The sequence below is a fragment of the Megalops cyprinoides genome, chromosome 17 (assembly GCF_013368585.1).
Source record: "Megalops cyprinoides isolate fMegCyp1 chromosome 17, fMegCyp1.pri, whole genome shotgun sequence".
In the NCBI taxonomy this organism is placed as follows: Eukaryota; Metazoa; Chordata; class Actinopteri; order Elopiformes; family Megalopidae; genus Megalops; species Megalops cyprinoides.
Window position 1 is genome coordinate 11922197 of NC_050599.1, and position 18886 is coordinate 11941082.

The following is an 18886-nucleotide window of genomic DNA, read 5'->3' on the forward strand; positions in this document are numbered from 1 at the left end:
CCCAGCACTCTCACCAGCTCACTGCACACTGCCCACATCCAAGTCTGAGTCTCTGCATTCCTCTGCTCTGGAGGCTGCACCCTCCCTGGGTGGGTCTGCTTGGTGTGTCGAGTCGTTAACCTGGTTCATCCTCTTATTTAATACCTGCGGCCGGCACACCTGTCACCTACTCGTTCCAGTGAAACAGGGGCACGGTCACGCCCATTTTCTCTGTGACATACGCTGAACACTTAGGCAGTAGTTTACAAGAAGTGGCGGGTGTGTCTTGCCTTTTTCTTTTGTAAAGTCTGCAAGGAGGGGGACCAGTAGAACTACTTGTCCAGTGGAAATACAGATGAGTTCATTCTGTGTCAAATGTGCCCTTTGAAATGGCTCCACTCGGCACAGGAAATGGACTGCAGATCCCGCCCCTTTATACAAGGCAGGCTGAACAAAGCCTCTTTTTGTTGTCTGCCACGCAATCAAAAGCGATGTTGCATTCTTTGACGAGCTCAATCCACAATAGTATATAATGGCAGCAATCACTCTGACAGCTTTAGAGCCGAGGCGAGTGCAGGATCGGAATTACAATGGAGAAAAAATTGACAGTTTGGGGGGAAAAAAGCCCACTTGTTCAAAATCTTCCTTGTTTTTTAAGGACGTGCTTAGAAACCACTAAACGGGGAGGTAGAAAATATAAACTACAAGGGGTGTTCATGAACCGCCTAATTGGGAGTTCTACTTAGTGGTTGTGTGGTATGTCCTTCTAATCACTTCCTCTGTCAAAAACTCAGTTTTTTTCTGTCCTTTTCTCACATATAACCATCTTATGATAAAAAATACATTCAGTTATAATTGTAAGGTAGAGCATTTACAGTTCTTAAGAGAGTAGTCTTAGAGCTCCTTGTTGTCAGTTCACAGTGGAAAGAAAAGGGGCCTCTGTTTTTCCTGGTCCCGTGACAGTCCAGTGTAGATCCCTCCCCGAGTTACAGTGAACAGACAGCGTTCAGTTTGTCTCTGTGATATACAGACAGTAAAAACCGCAGAACGATACCGAGTCCCCCTCCGCTCCGAGCGGCGGTCAGGTGAGCCTGGCTCACGTCTGGGGTTTTATCTCCCCTTCTCCAGTTATCTGCTCGTCCCAGAACACGAGCACGCTGTCTCCTTAGCGCCGCTCGACCCCGCTGCGCTTGTCAGCTGCCAAAACAACGGTGCCTCCTTTCAACGGAGGGGGTAAGGGAAAGGATCCATCACTGTCACGCCTCCCAGCGCAAGACAAATCACCCGCAAGGCGCCTGTCACAGGGAGCGGCTCGCGGGGTCAGGAGCCCGCTCGTGTTTGAAGGTGATAGTGCCGCTGGTGAAATCAACATCACCATCATCACTATCATCACCATTAATACTATTGCATTATTAAGCTTGTCATCTGTCATTTCAGCAGCAAAAGCACTTGTGTTTTGAGGTGATAATAATAAAATCCAAATAACCGTTATTATTATTAGTAGTAGTATGTCACACTTGTGTTAATATGATGCTACAACTAGTAAAATCAAAGACATTGTCATCATTGTTAATGTCATTATTATCATCATTATTGTCATTATTATGCCTTTAAGCAGAAACAGTTTGACAGGGTTTTGTGCATATGAGGTTATTACAGTGACATCATATACAGCATCATATCTGGCACAGGCAATCTGGTGATAGTAAAGGACGTCTGAGAAAGTCACCGTCACATTGCACATGTAAAAATAGAGCTGCGTTCACCTGCAAACAATTTCAATACAGTTCAGATTTATGAGACAGCACTAAGCAATATCTGCTATGAGTGGAAATAATGGACTATTAAAGGCAAAAAACTTGGGTCTTTAGAAAGAAACAAGAGGCATGTAAATTATTTATACGTTCCTGACATGTTGAGCTCTCCCACTGTCAGGGTTTCTACCAGCAATAGACATGTTTCTTGAATGTCCCACTGTGGAATTACCCCTGGCTAAACGTGGTACATATTAAGTTAATGCTGCAAGGTTTTGCGAGCTTGGCAGGATAACTTTTAAGACTTGTTTGCTGCAACTGGTTCCAATTAACAATCCCCAGCATTGCATGGGATGACTTTAACTGTTGCTAAGGCTCGCGCTGGGGTCCAGACAATCGGTGATGAGATCTTAGGGGATCCAGATGCTTCAGAATCATTCATTCAGACGTTCTTGATGAATACATGTGCTGCTATGTACCTAAACAGGTAGGATTCACAGTTTGTGTCACTTCCAAGTAGCTACGTAATGAGCCTTCATCGTGATCAAGTGTGACTTACTGTTCTATATTTCAGTTCTGTATTAAGAGCAATGACTTGTGTGAGGCTTTTGGTTAGATTTTTCATAAAATGTAAAATGAGAATAATTCATCAGCCTCACACATATTTACTTAGAAGGGATCTTTCTGGAAAAAGGAAAAAGAAAACATTCAGAAATATAGCATCCAGAATAAAATTGTTTATATGTTATTAAACATATGCTAAACTCCCTTATTAGGTATCTCACGCATTGACTGTCAGATGTGCTAATGTATGCATCTATTGCAAAGCTGACAAGATTTATAATTTATAATTGGACACACTATTCTACAATATTAGCATACAGTTGTGTGCAGTATGTGCAAAGATTTTCTAATATATTTTGACATATAATTTGCATTGCTAAACTGTTATAGCAGCAACAGTGAAACCATTTCATGTTTAATTGCATGTGGATACTTCACATTCATAGTTTGTAAATGACACTAATGTCTTTTTACATTACATTTGCCTAGCAGATGCTTTTATCAAGGGGGACTTTTCGTAATTTACAAATCATCTATTTATGTAGCTGGATATTAACTGCAGCAGTTTGGGGGTAAGTACCTTGCTCAAAGGTACAATAGCAGTAAGCTATCTGGGAACCTGGGATACAAACCCTGCTCCTGAGCATTGCACCATACCACTGGTCAGTTTTAAAGTAACCTGAATCAACAGATTCATTTACATATGTTCATTTACATATGCTTGATAGCGTAGTAACGGATCCAACAGACAATGTGGCATTAGCTGTTCATGTTAACGGCCAGGTCCCTTCTCTGCTCATACAGCGCTGTTATTGTAGATGTCCGTGTTCCCTGCCGCACACATGTAGCCCTGTCCATATCCACTTCAAGCCTCAGAAAATCTTTATGTATGCAAAGCAACGGCAGTGCTTGTAAAAAAGCCAAGCCCATCCTGGCCATTTAGGTTAGTTTGTTTTCCTAACAGATTTTTCCGTACTTTGATTTTGTCAAGGTTGAAACGCGGAGGAAATTGCCACAGTTGCCTTGAGCTGCCAAACAGGCAGATTAATGGGGGGGTGGGGAGGCTACCTGGTGACCTGGGGAGGGTACCACGCTGAGAGCGGCGCATAAAACAGTCACTAGGTGTTGTTTGCCTTCCCCACCCCTTGCCTGCATACAATCCCTAGAGGAAATCGGTCAGATAGCGGCTGACGACCCCTCTGCTCCTAGGGACGCGCCCCCTGATTGTTTTCTGATGGCATGGGTTTATTTACCTACCGTTAAACATCACCGAGGGCTGCATCAGCTCATTCCCAAATTTACTGCAGGTCAAGAGGCTTGCATCACGCAGGGATGGAAAGAAAAACGGGAACAAGCGCACTGCCCGCAGGGAATGCCGGTGTCCAGGGCCTCGATTATTAATCGTTATTTTAAAACAGTGGAAAGCACCCTCACAGCTGTGTGGTGGATGCTCTGAGATGCAGGAAAGCAGCCAGGAGTCCCCACAGTGTCGTTTGGAGGCTTTTGACCTCGAGCAGGATCAGCGGGGCTTAAAAGCCAATGAGGAGCTTATTATCCACTGCATCTTCATTAATAGATTTCACCTCCTGAGTGACAATATTAGGAGCCCTAATTAAAAGGTGGGGAATGATTGTAAGAGGGTAATACTTTTTGATTTTTCCAGTTTCAGCTCCATGCAGATGTTAATGCACTGCCTTGTTTCCCCGTTTGTTGCCCGTGGCAACTGCCCTCACACTTTTACAGTGATGTCACCTCTGGATATACAGCTGTAAGGTCCCACATGTTTGGATCACGCGGCCCTCTGCCCGAGGGGATGATCACCAGAGCTGTTTCTTTCCTTCAGACCACTTTACAGACTTGTTAAACTCTAGTTCTGCTGACCAAATAAAACACTCCACAGTGTGAAAAATAACCAGTTATCAGGTTAGGTTGGATAAAAAAAACTGTATTTGGTAGTTTAAAAATGTAATGTAGAAAGTGAAATGTATGCATATAAATACTCTTACATATTGTGGGATGTGAGAAAATGCCTTGTTAATTTGTCGTATATGTGTTTTTGTGTGTGTGGATAGTAGATTAGTGCTTTGAAGCACAGGGTAGAGAGGAGAAGAGAAAGCTGTGTGAGACTGAGGATGCATTTGGCTGTTAGGTGGCACTGTACGCTTTGAGTCTATCTTTTAATGGTGAGGCTGGACTGAGCTCTCAGCCCTATGAATAGTCATGAAGCTGCACTACAATAGCCTTTCTATTTGGGCCAGTCACGATGCTCCTTCGTGTTGGTAAGCTTGAAGTGGCCAGTCACGGTGCTTTCATTTGGCAAACTGCCACCTCTCGCTCGGCGCCGGTGGAAGGCCTCCAGATTTTGAGCAGTTTTGACTCGAGGACTTGTAATTTCACAAATGAATGGTTCTCCTTTTTTAGGACAGCTGTGCTAACCATGGAAACATTCAGCAAAGACCACAGAGCCCTCCTCTGACATCTTTCACAGCAGGAATGCTCATGTTCTTACTGCTGAAATGCTCCCTAGCATTCAGCCTGGACAAGAATGGCAGATTGAGACTCATTTACTTCTTTTTTTTTTTTGTTTTTTTTGTTCCCATTTTTGCAATAAATGTGCCCCGTTCACAGCAAGCACCAGTCGTGCTTTTCAGAGGAAAAAGGGGAACGTCTGCAAACAAATTAAAGCAGGTTGTGTAGTAATCTGGTCGAGTGCACGAAGGCCTGCGCGATTGGTCACGCTGTACTGTGTGGCAGCTATAGAACTCCTCCACTCTCCCTGTTGCTTTGTGGCCGTGCCGTGGCAGTGCCGCCCAGGGGGAGCTGTTGCTATAGAGCCCTGGGCAGCATGCGTGTCCGTGATAGCCTTTCCTTGTGCTCGGCGCACCATCTTTAAAGCGACCAGCGAGTAGGGGAGCTCACAGGGATACACGGCGAAATGCTCCTCTCTCTCTCTCTCTCTCTCTCTCTCTCTCTCTCTCTCTCTCTCTCTCTCTCTCTTTGTCTCTCTCCCACTCTCTCTCCCATGCTGCACTTTCGCCAAGCCAGGAACGTATTCGCAGTCGGGAACAGAGGCTTGTGTGCCGGGGGCTGGGTGAGCCACTGAAGTTAAAGTGCATTTTGTTCCCCCCTCTGGAAGAAAGGGCAGTTAGCGCGTCTGTCCTTTCGAGCTGTTAGCCTGTGTAACGCAGAAATTGCCATGCATTGATATGCGGATCAGGCAGAGCACCGCATGCAGGCTGGCATGCTTCAGGACTGTTTCAGCTCTGGGACCAGCGGGCGGAAAAGCCAGAAGAAATCAACATCTATTTATTTCACCGCACCCTGAAATCATTATTATCTTCTATTGTCCTCCTTTTAGGGAATGTTGCTGGAAACATGTTCTTTAACTCCTGGTATGTGTCACTGTTTTGTTTACCATGTGGAATGTATTTGTTTGCACCAGCCCTTAACAATTGTAGGGAACTCATTTCATGAGTGAATTGTGTTGAGCAATCCAGGGGGTGACTTTAACACTTTACAGATGAGCTGATGGGAGGTAATGTCCATTTCCTAGCTCTGGACTTCATCTCCCATGAGCACCAGGGGTATTGCAGTGTTTTGACTGTCAAACTCTCCACAGTCCTTCACAGTGATGGATGGCTGACTTGCCCAGGGTCAGACTGTCTACAGCTCACCAGGGATGCTGGGTTTGGTGAAGAGCAGCATGTATGTAATACAAGGTGGGGCCCACTTTCTGTGGAGAATGGATTAATCATACCCCCCAGAGCCCCATGATTTGGGGGCCGTGTCCACCCATATGTGGATATTCCTTGCATGTCAAACCATGCCCAAGGTTATTGTGAAGCTGACAGAGTATTCCTGAAGCTCACCATCACCCCCTCTGCTCGTACCCCCCCCCCCCCCCCCCCAAAATTTATCACCTATTTCCAAAGGGAAGGCCTCAGAATAGCTACTAGCTACTGGCATGTTCTCTGTGATGTAATCAGCCCTCACTTCCTGTGGATAGTAGGGTATCACACTGATGCTTGATTTTAACCTTTCGTGCTAAAACCCTGTTCACATGGGACTAATCCCCAGAGTATTTTAGCTGATATCACAATCTCTGTAACCTCCCATACCATTTTTGTGTATCCATATGAAGGTTACTTTGGGAAAAAGTTGCTATGGTTTCAGCATGTCACATCACATCACATGACAGCATTGTCTAGTACAGATATTAGGAACAGCAGTATTTATGGGGTTGTATTACATCAGCTAAATTACTAATACTAATTCACACAGGCAGACGTTAATAAACCGAAGTGAACCCATACAGCTGCTGTAAACTCCATTGTTAGGGCAAATGTTGCACTCTTTTATTTCTTCACATTTTCATTTTTTTCATCACACAAAAGGAGTTTTTCCCTTTTGTGGGTGCAATTTTGAAGCTGTTTTCTAAGTCAAAACAGATGTTACACAGCAAATCTGCACTAATGGAGAGAAGCGAAGCAGAAACCCCGGGGCTTTCCAAAGATCTGTGAAAAAAACAGTGGGCAAAATCATACAAGGTAATAACAGGAAGCTTCCCATATTGGCAAATTCATACATTACACTCACTGTGGTGACTAAAAAACCAATTAATACTTCAGGGAAGAAAGTGCTGTTTGAAAATGGCTTTAATGTAGCCACACACTATACCCGCATGTTTTTGTGTGTATGTGTGTCTGCTTTCTTTGGATTGTATGGTATGGTAACTCTTTAAGTCAGAAACAGATATTATTTTTGTTGCATATATGAAGAAGCAAAACACAACCGGTGTGTTACAATAATGATGTTGAAGCTTCTCACCGAAAAGGAAACCTGTAGAAAACAATTACGATAAACAGAGCTTATTTTCTAGTTCTCATTAGTCACTAACTGTGAGACATCATGTCAATTAAAATGGAATAAATTGAAACTGAACCTTTTCAAGAATACCAAGTGTCAGAACTGAGATGAGCAGATTAATTACTCCACAGTGTCTCGACACATCATATTATATAACATCATGGACATGTCATTACTTTACCTAGGTAATACAGAGGTAGAGTTTTCAAGACTCATTTCTATTTGTGAATGGAACGTATTGAGATGATTAATGTTGTTTTTTTTAGTTTTGGTTATTTTCCTAGGTTTGGTATGGTGTCCCTGGTTACACATTTTTACACATGTGACCAATTCAGCCACAGCCCACATCTTCAACCCCTGCCTCCCACACAAACACATACACACACACACACACACACACACACACTCTCCAGCTCACCACCAGAGTGGAGATCTGTCCAACCCAAACAGGGACACAGGGCTTGGCTCCTACCCTATGCCTAACATCCTCTCCTCTCCAGGAAGACCCACTCTGAATCAAACCTGGCACTGTATCTTTAACTCTTTCTCCCCATCTCTTACAAGTATTATTATTTGCCCCTTTTCTATCTTCTTTGGTGCATAAGAAAAAGGAGGAAGAGAGGAAGCATTTTGCACAGGTTGTGCTAATTGGGGGTCAAAAAGGCTGCTCCAACTGAAAAGACTAAATTTATCTCACTTGGTCTGCAAGGCCTGTTTGAAGCGGTTCCTCCGGTCTTGTTGTGTTTGGATCTGGATATTTAGGCCACATCAATCATCAGAGGGGGCAATGGGTCATGACACATCCTGCCAGTGGCATGCAGAGGCCGGCAGCCCGGCAAGCATCATGGGGATGTTTGTCTAATGGCCGTTGATATAGCTCCCTAACAGCAGAATATTTACCTCAACAGCAATTTACTGCAGATTACTCCATCAGATGACCACACACCTCTCCGTTAATCTCTGTGGTTGCCAGTTTAATTACTTGCCCTACAGTTGAGTGAAATATACAGGAGGAACAGTGCAAGATGGTGTTTCGCATACATCGCTCTCTTGATTAGTCGTGGTAGAAGGGCACAGATTTCCACCTCCAAGCGCTAGGGAATTGTAGGAAAGGGGGCCATAACCCTGGGCCTGTATGTCACTGACTCAGAGGGGTTTGGGGGTCGTTAAATGTGGAATACTGATTATGAATGATTGCTGTCCTCATTAAAAGATTTGTAAGGTCACTGCATGATGTAGCCAGTGTTTGCTGTCTGCCTCAGGTAATTTGCCTCACATATCTGTGGTTGTTTGTCCTGTATTTTGAAAAATAAATGCACAGCTCAGTTAAGTCCCTCGGTTGATCGGGGTTCTTCTAGTCTGGTGTGTCTGCAGGCTGGACCAGCCAGCGTCGCCCTGACTCACGCGAGTCCCCGGCTGAGTCACAGCGGAGTCCGACGTGTTTGGGCATCGCCGGGCTGTTGGTAGATGCAAATGTCACAGGCCTCTGTATTTTCTCACGCTCCTCAATGGGCAGGCTCATTTCTGCACTGAAATGGTGTTATAGTGGAGGATGAGCTGTGAAAGCGGAAGCACATGTGACAGCCTCCCTCGTGATTTCCGAAAATGTCAAAATTAATCGCAAAAGCCAAGATCTGTTATAAAGCGTGACATGTTAAGACACTCCCGCAGGAACCTACATCTGTTCGCGAAAAGGTTAATATTTATGGATTCTTTTTTTTTCAGAGGAGGGGTGATGGGGACTGTGGCTTTTGTGAAAAATGCTGTGTTTGAAATCAAATTGCGCTTCTGTAAGCAGGAATTACTCGTTGATAATGGGGAAGAGAAGCAGCGGTTAGTCGTTGAGTGCATGTCTGAGCATGTGGTGAAATGCAATTTCAATAAAATCGCTTAATCTAGATTTTAGAGATGACTTTCCTTCTCCCCTCTACTCTGCTGTTGGGGTGTGCAGTGAAGCCCAAAGTTAATGGATAGCAACAAAATATTTTCTTTGTTTGGAGAGCAACGTTAGAAACCCCTCAACCCCCATGTGGTCAGCCTGCTTTACAATGCAAACAGCACAGCAGAATGAACAGTTGATAACTAACTACATTCTTCAGCAAGAAATTATTTAGGAATGGATTAACAGTCCTTAGTGGGAATCTCCAGAAGGTGTAATTGTCAGTTTGGCATGATAATTGTACATTTCATGCAAGTCGGCGCAGAACCGTCTTATAACAATTTGTTCGTGTTTCCAAACAGAGCTGACAGTGGAAGAGTCAAACATCTTGGCACAGATTTCACAACTTGAGCTTGACCTGAAATTTTTATATTTTGCAGTATTTTTTAAAATTATTTGTAGGGTATAAATGTAAGAAGAGTTTATTCATTTTTGTGACACGTGTCATTATCATGATTCCTTTTTGGTGAGGCCTGGAGACAGGAGCTTATTGCAAAATTATGTATGTATGTCATAGGTGTTAAGGATGATGTAGTGTACTGTAAAAATTCAACATCTTATCATTCTGACCTAACTACATCACACATTTGTCACTTCCATGTTTCCGCACATCATTAATTATTCAGTGTAGATTTAGCAGCAGAGCTAATTCAGGCACCGTTTTATTAATAGATAGAGTTATGTATCTAGGCAAAGGCAAGAGTTTTGTGAAGATTGTCAGGGAAATATATGATTCTAAGTTAATTGATGACAGTAATTACAACAGCAACAACCACAGAGCAAGGCCTGTCTTGTCGTGTAACGTGATATTATAATGTCTAATGTGAAACCACATGTAAACCCATGTCTCCAGCTAGTTGCTAGACAAATAAATCATAGACCTTGTGTCATAAACAGCAACAGTCATTCAACATACTGCAGAGAATTGGTAATGGTTACAGGATTATTTCCGTATTTGGTCTCTCAGTGGAAATTCTTTTAGGTAGGGTAGGATCCGGTGCACTATTTAAATGAAAATACACAATTAAATTTAAAGTAGCCTCACAGACTGTGTACAATAAGACAGTAGCAAATGAAGTCATCAGACAGCAGCTCTTCTAGGTTTCTCCTGTCTATAGAATAACAGCATTTGATTTCAAATTCGCATGTGTAGCTGTAGCAGATGAATATTCATTTGTTAGCTCTGATCACTCAAAAGGATTCCCTGAGACGAGCATCAAACACCTCTCTGACAACTTGCAGTGTCATGTTTGCAGCATTATTTCCAGATACACTCATTTGGGAGCCCGCATTTCTCTTTCACAGGAACAGAATGCTATCTGGTTTTTGTGGGTTCCCCGATGGATGTGGAAGTTTGCTGTTCACAGGCAGCGTTACCCAATGTGTCTCAGTACAGGAAGGAGAAGTGCAAGCCTAAGCTGACAGGAGGCAAGGGGAAGTGCATAAAACATTTATTGAAGGCCGGTGGCTCATGTCTGACCAGCCACATGTGTGTACAGTAACCCATTAAAATGTGCAGACGCACGAATGAAACACAACTGTAAGCGTGAGACGCTCATAAAAACGGGGGACAGTAAAACGCACGTCCCTTGAAACCTGAAGCGATAATTATCCCCAGCACACCACAGCGGATGGTTATTGACTCCAAAAGCAGTCCCCTCGTCCTTCACTGATGTCTCCCATACCATGAGGTGAGCCTTAATCAAGGAAAGCCTGAAAACGTGGAGGTGAATTGAGTGAAACTGGATATGTCGGTGTCCCGGGCAGAAGAAAATGCAGGCAGTCTTAACTGACAGTTTTTAATAAATTGTGACTTTGTAGGAGAAATGAAACTCACCTTCATGTTGTTACTTTATGGACCCATGAACGATATATGTAAAAATGCAATTACATACACTCGTGAAATGCAATGGTCATTTCAGCATTTCAGGATTTTGTCATTGTTGTTGCTGCTCCCCCCAGAAACTGCTGCATTCTCTATCAGCATTATATGTTATGTAATTGTTATTATGTTATGTAATTTTTGACATATAAGCCTTCCATTTAATTTTTTTTGTTTAGGGCTGCTCCATTTTCATCCAGTTAAGTGCACCTCATGATTTAAGAACTCCTAGTGAATTAGTTCATGCAGAGCTTGGCAGGGAGAATGTTGACTGTGTTATTCATTATCAGCTATGGTCAATAAATTATACTCACTTACATGAACATTACACACATCAGTAAGAAGTCATATTTATATTCTGAGTAAGCGAGGGTGGCTTTATTTGTGTTCCTGCAAAGTAGCAGTTTCCTGTGTTTTACCATAAATGAAATTCACAAAATACTTTTATGAAATATAATAACAGCAGAGATTCTGAATTTTTCCGTACTTTATTTGTCTGGGACTTGTGGAATAAAAGAAGCCATATTGCACAGTCCGTCGTGTTACCTTTTAGAGGGTCTCCTCTGGCAGGTCGTTTAGACTGCCAGCAGGGGGCATAATTGACAAGTTCGGCTGTTTTAAAGAACGGTAGAGCAGAGCTGCAGCCTGTCCTTCGGGCACAGACTCTTGCCAAAAAAAGATTCTAGTTTAGGAAACCAAAAAGAAGGAAGTGTCAACGTCGTGTCCCTTTCGTCTTATAAATATTTCTGTTTAACTTCGAGGTGAATTGGGCTATATACGATGTGGAAGCCTGTGTCTTAGCATCAGTTAGCCGTTGTCTGTGGATTATGCGACACGTATTCGTTTGGCTATTTAGCAATGTACTAGTCAGTCAGTTGCTTTAACAGGGTGGCAGTGGGCGCCTGCTTTCTGCAACGTACCGTACCGCCGTGACAGTATCCCAGCTGTCAGTGCCAGCATCGCTAACAGGCTAAACCCCGGTCACTGTATGTGTTCGCCGGCAAACTGCTACAGTCAGTTCGCATCAGTGTTTAGGAAGAGGTGCCCTCCCGGCCAAGCCGAAGTTTTTTGTGAGAGACAGACGGCGGCCCTGTCTGGGACCGCTGAGCCGGAACGCTTCGTGAGATGAGCCCGTGAGTGATCTGATTGAGAATCACACGCTTGGCATTAACCGCGGATCGCCCTGGCACTGCAAACGCAGCTGCCCGATTCGACGTGCGGGACCTCGTCTGATCGTTTCTCAGCGAATCGCACCTGTGCGCGTTCCCTGCCATCCCACTGGAACGGACTCCAGTAATTCACCCCTGTTTGTAGAGAGTGTTCTGTTCCGCCGGGAGCGCCTTTTAAATCCGAAACAACATCTGCGCTGTCATTTTCTTTTTTTTTTTACGATATTACAGCATGGTGGAATTTCTCAATTCATATCTTTGGAAAGTTAATCAAGTACCACAGACTCCGTTGGGACTGTGTGTGTCGTTTATAGATCCATATAAAATGACTAGGCTTGTTTGTATTGTATTGGGTAAGAACTGGCACATAACAGTCAGCGGGCAGTTTAATATCACACGGGATCGTTGTTAACCCGGAGAAGCTAAATTGCTCAAAACCCCTCTGTACCTCAAACATCGTTGAAAACTTGGATGCCGATGAGAGCAGACGCAAGGCGAAGGGCTCCTGGTTTAATTCCATTGAAAAGCGCAAACAAACCGCCTTCTGTCTGACCGGCAGATATTGCAGATTTGACCTCAGTAAACCATTCCCTCTTCCCGTTTCTCTCCTTGTAAAACACTGTAACGCTGAGTAAAATCAGCAGCCTAACATTGCTAATGAACAATGACTTATCAGGTTAAAAACGCAACGTGTTAATGTATTCTAGACAAACATCAGTCTATCAGAAAATCTTTATATTCAACAGGGATGTTTTTGTACGCATACTGCGTGTCACTTGCGTTCCAGGATGTTCTAGATATTCAGTGTGGCTGTGTAGAGTCTGCCAGTACTGCGGGATCACGGAAATCTTCAGTTCAGGTTGTGAAACATCCCAGACTTTGATAGGAGGTTCCAGTCTTTCACATTAATGCAGACTTTTAGATGAATTATTACCTAAAAGCATAATTAACTGAAATTATTTCTTCATCATGACTTTTCAAAGAGCTCTAGCTGTATGCATTTTAGGTATAATTATTGATTCTGGGGAAAGCTAACAGAACAATGCTTTTCTATGCTTCAGCAATATTTACTCTTGACTGCTGTAATGACTATAATTAGATAGTTTGGCTCCCTCCCACATAAGATTTGTAGAGAAGTCTGTATTATAGAGGTGGATCAAAGGTTCTATTGGCTACTTAGAATCCCTGAGCTTTTAGTGGAGACTAATCAGTCCGTATTCACATCCTCTAAATTAATGTGAATAGTTCACTAAACTGAGAGTGTGAGCCTAACATTCAGCTATGTAGTTTTTTTAGTATTATAAATTGTTTACATTGAGTTTTCCACATAATGTAGTTGAAAATAGGCCTGAAAATTGAAAATGTCAAAGGAAACATACAAAAAATGGCTTAAAGCCTAGAAGTAAACAGATTGTGATGAGCTGATTGTTTTACATTGGTCTGTTCACCAGAGGCCTCCTCTGAGTTTGCTTTTAGAAGCAAAGTGTCCATCATACACTTCTTCAGGGGTCAAGACACAGAGGGTTATTTTCAGGCCTGAGTTATTGACCCTCAGAGTCACTTTCACTTGTTGTGGAGCCAGTTGATCCTTCTACCTCTCCAGGCACTCCCTCTCTCGGTAATAACATGCATGTTTTTTTCCATCTTTAACTGAATAGATTTTTAAATCAGTGATGTAAAATATGGGCTGTTTTTGAATGGTAATTCAGAAGTGGGCGTGCTGCCTGAGTCCAGTACTTCATTATTAGATCTGCGAGCTACAGTGAGTTAGCAGGGGAAGGGCTCCCCTTTCAAAGTGAATAATCTCCGCAGTAAAGCGGCAGATCTGAGCCATCTCTTTCACTGCCGGGTTCTGCCTCCCGGCCACCGGCCCCTAATTCTCTCCAGAGTCTCCCCTCCCGGCAGGTGTGAGTGATTATTTTCAATTTCAGCCTGTTTTGCGAGTTCTGCACTTTGAGACATGAGCGTGCCATCAGGCCCAGCCAGGGCTGGGCTCTGGAAATGCGTCGTCTGTGAGAACAGCTACTGGCCGGTCCGTCCCATGGAATATCAATTCGTCCCGGATAGCGCCGCTGTGTATGCTAACAGACAAGGCGGCCATTAATCCAGCAGGTGCAGAGTTTTTATGGTGGGGGCTGGGCTGCTCAGGGGGCGATTGGCATTTTTAGTGCCTCTGCCTGGTTGAAGTTTGCAAGGGAAGGGATGTGATGGGTACAAACTTTTGGCGAACCGTTCGCATTACACGGCTGTCTGTGGTATACCCTCCACTAAATTCATTTTAGGCATTTTGGATCATTAAATTACTGCTGACATCATTGTTTTCACAAATAGATCCCCTGGATATTTTAGTACAATGGAAGTGAGTTTACCCTTCATTGTACTTTCTTTGGAATTACAGTGTATTTTGAATTGGCTTTAGCTATGTTTTCATGTTTGCCAAATTTTTAGTTTTCTCAGCATATTTTTTGTTCTTTTTTTGGTCCTGATGTGAATTTATCACAGTGGTGAGCTCTTTGTCACTGCTATCAGTTTGTGTCCAGTACATTGTAATTTCTTTGGAATTACTGTTAACATAGCTGAAGTCAGTTCAACATTTTCATGTTTGCCAAATTTTTAGTTTTCCCAATATATTTTTCCTTCTATTTTTCGGTGCTGATGTGAATTTGTGGAAGTGGTGAGTTCTTTGTTGCTGCTGTCAGTTTGTGTATTTATTCAATTAGTATAGAATGGGCCAAAGATATATTATCTTAATTTAATGGGAATTAGAATACAATGAACAAAGTGGTATACGCTATTAACACACTGTCTCACCATGCGGCACCTTGATACCATGGTGTGACACTTTTAGAGGACACAGTGGCTTCCTGTCCCTGTAATTTTAAATGGCTGCTTAATGAGTCTGGTCTCAGTCAACGGGCTGTTCATTACCTCTCCTCATCTCCAGGCTGGCACTTGACTCGGCTCCCAAACCCAAGGGCTGCCCGTGACAGTTTGTCTACGGTGGCTCAGATTGTCGCATTGTGCTTCCGCACTGGATCCCGCTGCTCCTGCTGCTTTGGGAGGCATGTCCACGGGTTAGTCCGAGAGGCTGCTGAATAGATTCCTGCCCTTGTATGGTAGGAATTGGCAAGCAACAGGACAGAAATTGCACCAAGCTGGGCGATTACGCAGAAGACAGAAGTCATGCGATGACAGTGAGGGTGTTGGCAAAACCAAGATCAGTTACAGTGAAATGAAATTTTTTAAATGCTTACAGTGCTGTGAAACTGGCACATTAGTGTGGAAAGCATGTGACTCTGTCTGAGGTAGAGCCCGACAGGTGGGGCACGAGGAGGAGGGGAGGACAGAGTGTGAGGGGGTCTCTCTCCTGCCAAAGCAGAACCGATAAAATAATGCGGACGTAAATGCAGGAGGATGTCGAGCAAACACTTATACATGCCTGGTGCTTCACCCAGAGAGCACAAAGGACCCCGGGGGTTAAAAGACAGCTCGTTTACAAATATGCCGTTCTGAGAAAAGAACAAAGCGGGCTAATGTTTCAGTGCTTTATTCCCTTAGATTGTAAACAGGATACCAACGAACAGCTGTTGACGAACCTCAGTCTGCGAGAAGTCGCTCTTAGCAACCTTCACGGTTCTTATGGATTAGTCTAATGATGGAGTGAGTGGGAAAATCAGGGGGTGGGCAGGCTGCCTCAAAAGGGAATTTATTGTTCATATTTTTTAAGCCTTAAGCCGGCCATATGAAATTTCAGAACCGAAATGAGGCGTGACGTAGATTCGCGAGGTCACACTGACTCAAAGTGATAATCGTTTCACTTTGGCCGCCTCAAGAGGCTGTGGGCTGCCCGAGGGGTGTTGTGAAAGTTTTCCTCCAGGTAGAAGTGCTCAGTCTCGGCACCGCTGCTTGTGTTTGCAGGAAGAAGCGAGGGAGGCCTTGGTTAGTCTCCTGTGCTGTTTTCTCTCTGCCTGCTCTGGCATCTGTCAGGAGACCCTGCAGCTGTTGCTATTCAGCAGACCCAGTTTTTTTTTTCTTTTCCAGAGAATTTCTGCTGGCAGCAGAGAAGGGGATACATTCAAGATTTCTTAATTACAATGGCATTGCTCAGATGCTTTGGAACAAAAACTGGCTTCTTATCATCTGCACAATGTGGAGATATTTGATACATCCGCAAAGTTAAGTTACCTCTTTCTTTAAAGATATTTTCTGCCCCAAGGCTTTATGGGCACTAAATAGCCCTGCCATTTGATCTTTCTGTCAGCTCGACATCTAAGTGTCACCTCTCTGGAAGGGTTTACACTGGTATTTATTGTATTTTACTGATAACACACAGAGCTAGCCTATGTCATGGCTCAAGTGAAATTAGTCAAACAAAAAGTACTTTGTACGTCATTGTCAGTGACCAGATTGACCCTTAATGACCACAGAGAGATAGCCTTCAGCAGCCAGTTGATGACAACTATGTGTAGTAACAGGAACTGTAACAGAAACACAGGCACAGTCATCCATCACAGATTTAACTAACAGAGTTTAGCTGGTTGGCTGCATAGGGGGAAATTATACATGATCAATACATACATACAATACATACATACTATACTACATACTATGTATGTATATTCACTATTTATAGTGCTTTCAGACTTGAGAGCAGCCTTTTACAAATCAATAGTTATTATTATTGTTGTTGTTGTTGTTGTTGATTATAATCAAAGAAGAAATGCGCATAGACAATCCAAACAATAAGATTTCATTTCCTCAGTGTCTGACTCTCTCATTTATTTTGGCTGTGACTACAGAGTGCACCGTGAGGTTATGTGGATAGAGTTACACAACTGAGAATATTATGCAAATCTGATCGGAAACTAAAGTGTGTGATGTTCAGGAACGGGGCTCACAGTTATTGGGACTAATTTAAGTTTGGTAAACTAAAGTATTTATTTTCTGAAAAGATTTAGTTGAAACACATGCCTTCATTCTCTCTTACAAAATATGTATTCTATATGATTTGTCACTGTTAATGCTATGTTTGTATTGTGAATTAAATGAATCACAGCTGATAAAACCATTGGTGGATGCCTTTGCTGATATTGCTACATCAGGTCTATTAATTCACATGTTTAGTGTCCCCCCCTCCATAGCTTACATGGTTTGTTGTTTAAAATTAAACTGGTATAAGCATAACACCCCTGGTGACTCTTCCCAATACAGTCTCTTTATATAAAGATACACAGTAAGACTATTTGTTCTAATTAAACTTTATTTCAACTATAGCATGTTTAATTCTGTTAACATTGATAATTACATGAATCAAACTGTCTTGTGTCTCTTAACAGACCAGTTGACTATAGTTGAACATCTGTTTTTTAATTAAAGCTGCAGTAGTGAGTGCTTGGGCCTTTTTGCATGAAAATTGCCTGTGAAAAAAATCATTGGCGCTAAAGGTAAGTCAGAGGAGCTGAATCATTTTAAATACCTTTACTCATCTCGGCTGAGGAAGAGATGATCTCGCTCCAGAATGAGAGGGCAGATGCTGTATGAAGACAGCATTGCCAATCCATTCATTTTCCAGCCTCACAAAATTAGCATTTACTCTTTTTCTTGACAAGGAATGACGCCTTCGCTTGCCTAAATTGCTGCACGTAATAGATGAAAATCCTTGGCCGTGGTGCTTCACTGTGAAATTAACATCTGACGGACGTCTAAATGGTGCAGGTTTTTTCTACGTGCACAGCAGACGCCCTTGTTAAAATTGGCTCCTGTTCGTGGTGTGGTTGCATCATGATGACGGGTTGCTGCCTCTTGCTGCTCTATAATTTTGTGACAGGTATACTTTCCCTAGCTTATTGTAATTGCATTCATTCATCGTATTAAACGTTATTTTTAAGCGCTCTGTATGTGTTACACTTGTATCTCTATATTGCATACATTTCTGTTAATAGGGACGTTGTGTTGACAACAAGACGTAAATTAAATTGCGCCGTACACACGTTGTATTTTGGAATAAATAATTGTTATATGTGTAAAATATAGTTATACATCTATCCGCATGAGAAAGCTAGCCATTGTTCTAGAATGTCTTTTATCTGGGAACATTCTTACCGATTTGTGACATTTTGTTATATTAAAAGGGCATACGACGTCATTGCCAAAAATAAATTTCTCATGCGCTTTTGTTATTAAACAATGGTTGTAAGAATGTTGGTTTTGTCCCCCTCCAGCTATTCAAGAGTGAGAAAGTATTGGCTGAAAAAAAAACAGGAAACTTGGCTTTCATAGAATAGAAGGCACACCATGTATGTTTGGAGACTTTCCAAAGTATGATCCGCAGTCGCATTCAGGGGTTTAAACAAACTGCGCTCTCTCCGCGGCTGTCCCAGTTCCATGTACAGTGCACTGACATTCGAGTATCTTTTGTTGCTAAACTGTTTTTGCTGGGTGGAGGGAACAGTCATGTGAAGTTAGGGGGAGCTCATGTCGGGAGGAGGGTGCGTCAAGAATTTAACAGCGAAAAACTCTACCACACATTCTTTCACAATTTGCTGTTAGAACAAAAAATCTCAAGTTTTTACCGTATCTGGTTTACTGGGTTTACTTATCTGTTTTCTGTCACAAGTGACAAAGAGTTATGTTGGATTTAGGAGATCACACCATGTACTTCTGTGGAGCCACCCCTGCTGTAAGTTTTGGTACAGACCAGCGGACAGGCACCGAGGTGCGGAGAACTCATCTA

At 42.9% G+C, this 18886-nt stretch overlaps 1 protein-coding gene across 2 annotated transcripts in view; it reads left to right on the top strand.

The window, feature by feature from the left end:
• sash1a (SAM and SH3 domain containing 1a) overlaps window positions 1–18886 on the top strand; it is a 271804-nt gene that overhangs the window by 191091 nt on the left and 61827 nt on the right. The window lies entirely within an intron of this gene.